The sequence below is a fragment of the Petromyzon marinus genome, unplaced genomic scaffold (assembly GCF_048934315.1).
Source record: "Petromyzon marinus isolate PM22_M1 ecotype Great Lakes invasive population unplaced genomic scaffold, UKy_Petmar_22M1.pri1.0 PM_G_Scaffold_87, whole genome shotgun sequence".
NCBI lineage: Eukaryota > Metazoa > Chordata > Hyperoartia > Petromyzontiformes > Petromyzontidae > Petromyzon > Petromyzon marinus.
The window spans coordinates 117,577-122,932 of NW_027423043.1; positions in this window are offsets into that span (position 1 = coordinate 117,577).

Below are 5,356 nucleotides of genomic sequence, written 5' to 3' on the forward strand. Positions count from 1 at the left end.
CCGTGGCCCTAATATCACTGGCCCTAATATCGCTGGCCCTAATATCCCTGGCCATAATATCCCTGGCCCTAATATCCCTGGCCCTAATATCCCTGGCCCTAATATCCCTGGCCCTAATATCCCTGGCCCTAATATCCCTGGCCCTAATATCCCTGGCCCTAATATCCCTGGCCCTAATATCTCTGGCTCTAATATCCCTGGCCCTAATATCCCTGGGCCCTAATATCCCTGCCCTAATATCCCTGGCCCTAATATCCCTGGCCCTAATATCCCTGGCCCTAATATACCTGGCACTAACATCGCTGGCCCTAATATCCCTGGCCCTAATATCCCTGGGCCTAATATCCCTGGCCTTAATATCCCTGGCCCTAATATCCCTGGCCCTAATATCCCTGGCCCTAATATCCCTGGGCATAATATGCCTGGCCCTAATATTCCTGGCCCTTATATCCCTGGCCCTAATATCCCTGGCCCTAATATCCCTGGCCCTAATATCCCTGCCCCTAATATCCCTGGCCCTAAAATCCCTGGCCCTAATATACCTGGCCCTAATATCCCAGGCTTAATATCCCTTCCATAATATCCCTGGCCATAATATCCCTGGCCCTGATATCCCTGGCCCTGATATCCCTGGCCCTAATATCCCTGGCCCTAATATCCCTGGCCCTAATATCCCTGGCTCTAATATCCCTGGCCCTAATATCCCTGGCCCTAATATCCCTGGCCCTAAAATCCCTGGCCCTAATATCCCTGGCCCTAATATCCCTGGCCCTAATATCCCTGGCCCTAATATCCCTGGCCCTAATATCCCTGGCCCTAAAATCCCTGGCCCTAATATCCCTGGCCCTAATATCCCTGGCCCTAATATCCCTGGCCCTAATATCGCTGGCCCTAATATCCCTGGCCATAATATCCCTGGCCCTAATATCCCTGGCCCTAATATCCCTGGCCCTGATATCCCTGGCCCTCATATCCCTGGCCCTAATATCCCTGGCCCTAATATCCCTGGCCCTAATATCCCTGGACCTAATATCCCTGGCCCTAATATCCCTCGCCCTAATATCCCTGGCCCTAATATCCCTGGCCCTAATAACCCTGGCCCTAATATCCCTGGCCTTAATATCCCTGGCGCTAATAACCCTGGCCCTAACATCCCTGGCCCTAATATCCCTCGCCCTAATATCCCTGGACCTAATATCCCTGCCCTAATATCCCTGGCCCTAATATCCCTGGCCCTAATATCCCTGGCCCTAATATACCTGGCCCTAACATCGCTGGCCCTAATATCCCTGGCCCTAATATCCCTGGGCCTAATATCCCTGGCCTTAATATCCCTGGCCCTAATATCCCTGGCCCTAATATCCCTGGCCCTAATATCCCTGGGCATAATATGCCTGGCCCTAATATTCCTGGCCCTTATATCCCTGGCCCTAATATCCCTGGCCCTAATATCCCTGGCCCTAATATCCCTGCCCCTAATATCCCTGGCCCTAAAATCCCTGGCCCTAATATACCTGGCCCTAATATCCCAGGCTTAATATCCCTTCCATAATATCCCTGGCCATAATATCCCTGGCCCTGATATCCCTGGCCCTGATATCCCTGGCCCTAATATCCCTGGCCCTAATATCCCTGGCCCTAATATCCCTGGCCCTAATATCCCTGGCCCTAATATCCCTGGCCCTAATATCCCTGGCTCTAATATCCCTGGCCCTAATATCCGTGGCCCTAATATCCCTGGCCCTAATATCGCTGGCCCTAATATCCCTGGCCATAATATCCCTGGCCCTAATATCCCTGGCCCTAATATCCCTGGCCCTAATATCCCTGGCCCTGATATCCCTGGCCCTAATATCCCTGGCCCTAATATCCCTGGCCCTAATATCCCTGGCCCTAATATCCCTGGCCCTAATATCCCTGGCAATAATATCTCTGGCTCTAATATCCCTGGCCCTAATATCCCTGGGCCCTAATATCCCTTGCCCTAAAATCCCTGGCCCTAATATCCCTGGCCCTAATATCCCTGGCCCTAATATCCCTGGCCCTAATATCCCTGGCCCTAATATCCCTGGCTCTAATATCCCTGGCCCTAATATCCCTGGCCCTAATATCCCTGGCCCTAATATCCCTGGCCATAATATCCCTGGCCCTAATATCCCTGGCCCTAATATCCCTGGCCCTAATATCCCTGGCCCTGATATCCCTGGCCCTAATATCCCTGGCCCTAATATCCGTGGCCCTAATATCCCTGGCCCTAATATCCCTGGCTCTAAAATCCCTGGCCCTAATATCCCTGGGCCCTAATATCCCTTGCCCTAAAATCCCTGGCCCTAATATCCCTGGCCCTAATATCCCTGGCCCTAATATCCCTGGCCCTAATATCCCTGGCCCTAATATCCCTCGCCCTAATATCCCTGGCCCTAATATCCCTGGCCCTAATAACCTTGGCCCTAATATCCCTGGCCTTAATATCCCTGGCGCTAATAACCCTGGCCCTAACATCCCTGGCCCTAATATCCCTGGCCCTAATATCCCTGGACCTAATATCCCTGCCCTAATATCCCTGGCCCTAATATCCCTGGCCCTAATATCCCTTGCCCTAATATCCCTGGCCCTAACATCGCTGGCCCTAATATCCCTGGCCCTAATATCCCTGGGCCTAATATCCCTGGCCTTAATATCCCTGGCCCTAATATCCCTGGCCCTAATATCCCTGGCCCTAATATCCCTGGGCATAATATGCCTGGCCCTAATATTCCTGGCCCTTATATCCCTGGCCCTAATATCCCTGGCCCTAATATCCCTGGCCCTAATATCCCTGCCCCTAATATCCCTGGCCCTAAAATCCCTGGCCCTAATATACCTGGCCCTAATATCCCAGGCTTAATATCCCTTCCATAATATCCCTGGCCATAATATCCCTGGCCCTGATATCCCTGGCCCTGATATCCCTGGCCCTAATATCCCTGGCCCTAATATCCCTGGCCCTAATATCCCTGGCCCTAATATCCCTGGCCCTAATATCCCTGGCTCTAATATCCCTGGCCCTAATATCCCTGGCGCTAATATCCCTGGCCCTAAAATCCCTGGCCCTAATATCCCTGGCCCTAATATCCCTGGCCCTAATATCCCTGGCCCTAATATCCCTGGCTCTAATATCCCTGGCCCTAATATCCGTGGCCCTAATATCACTGGCCCTAATATCGCTGGCCCTAATATCCCTGGCCATAATATCCCTGGCCCTAATATCCCTGGCCCTAATATCCCTGGCCCTAATATCCCTGGCCCTAATATCCCTGGCCCTAATATCCCTGGCCCTAATATCCCTGGCCCTAATATCCCTGGCCCTAATATCTCTGGCTCTAATATCCCTGGCCCTAATATCCCTGGGCCCTAATATCCCTTGCCCTAATATCCCTGGCCCTAATATCCCTGGCCCTAATATCCCTGGCCCTAATATCCCTGGCCCTAATATCCCTGGCCCTAATATCCCTCGCCCTAATATCCCTGGCCCTAATATCCCTGGCCCTAATAACCCTGGCCCTAATATCCCTGGCCCTAATATCCCTGGCGCTAATAACCCTGGCCCTAACATCCCTTGCCCTAATATCCCTGGCCCTAATAACCCTGGACCTAATATTCCTGCCCTAATATCCTGGCCCTAATATCCCTGGCCCTAATATCCCTGGCCCTAATATCCCTGGCCCTAACATCGCTGGCCCTAATATCCCTGGCCCTAATATCCCTGGGCCTAATATCCCTGGCCTTAATATCCCTGGCCCTAATATCCCTGGCCCTAATATCCCTGGCCCTAATATCCCTGGCCCTAATATCCCTGGCCCTGATATCCCTGGCCCTAATATCCCTGGCCCTAATATCCCTGGCCCTAATATCCCTGGCCCTAATATCCCTGGCTCTAAAATCCCTGGCCCTAATATCCCTGGGCCCTAATATCCCTTGCCCTAAAATCCCTGGCCCTAATATCCCTGGCCCTAATATCCCTGGCCCTAATATCCCTGGCCCTAATATCCCTGGCCCTAATATCCCTGGCCCTAACATCGCTGGCCCTAATATGCCTGGCCCTAATATCCCTGGGCCTAATATCCCTGGCCTTAATATCCCTGGCCCTAATATCCCTGGCCCTAATATCCCTGGCCCTAATATCCCTGGGCATAATATGCCTGGCCCTAATATTCCTGGCCCCTATATCCCTGGCCCTAATATCCCTGGCCCTAATATCCCTGGCCCTAATATCCCTGCCCCTAATATCCCTGGCCCTAAAATCCCTGGCCCTAATATACCTGGCCCTAATATCCCAGGCTTAATATCCCTTCCATAATATCCCTGGCCATAATATCCCTGGCCCTGATATCCCTGGCCCTGATATCCCTGGCCCTAATATCCCTGGCCCTAATATCCCTGGCCCTATTATCCCTGGCCCTAATATCCCTGGCCCTAATATCCCTGGCTCTAATATCCCTGGCCCTAATATCCCTGGCCCTAATATCCCTGGCCCTAATATGCCTGGCTCTAATATCCCTGGCCCTAATATCCCTGGCCCTAATATCCCTGGCCCTAATATCGCTGGCCCTAATATCCCTGGCCCTAATATCCCTGGCCCTAATATCCCTGGCCCTAATATCACTGGCCCTAATATCCCTGGCCCTAATATCCCTGGCCCTAATATCCCTGGCCCTAATATCCCTGGACCTAATATCCCTGGCCCTAATATCCCTGGCCCTAATATTCCTGGCCCTAATATCCCTTGCCCTAATATCCCTGGCCCTAATATCCCTCGCCCTAATATCCCTTGCCCTAATATCCCTGGCCCTAATATCCCTGGCCATAATATGCCTGGCCCTAATATCCCTGGCCCTTATATACCTGGCCTTAATATCCCTGGCCCTAATATCCCTGGCCCTAATATCCCTGGCCCTAATATCCCTCGCCCTAATATCCCTGGCCCTAATATCCGTGGCCTTAATATCCCTGGCCCTAATATCCCTGGCCCTAATATCCCTGGCCCTAATATCCCTGGCCCTAATATCCCTGGCCCTAATATCCCTGGCCCTAATATCCCTGGCCCTAATATCCCTGGCCATAATATCCCTGGCCCTAATATCCCTGGCCCTAATAACGCTGGCCCTAATCTCACTGGCCCTAATATCCCTGGCCCTAATATCCCTGGCCCTAATATCCTTGGCCCTAATATCCCTGGCCCTAATATCCCTGGCCCTAATATCCCTGGCCCTAATATCCCTGGCCCTGATATCCCTGGCCCTGATATACCTTGCCCTAATATCCCTGGCCCTAATATCCCTGGCCCTAATATCCCTGGCCCTAATATCCCTGGCTC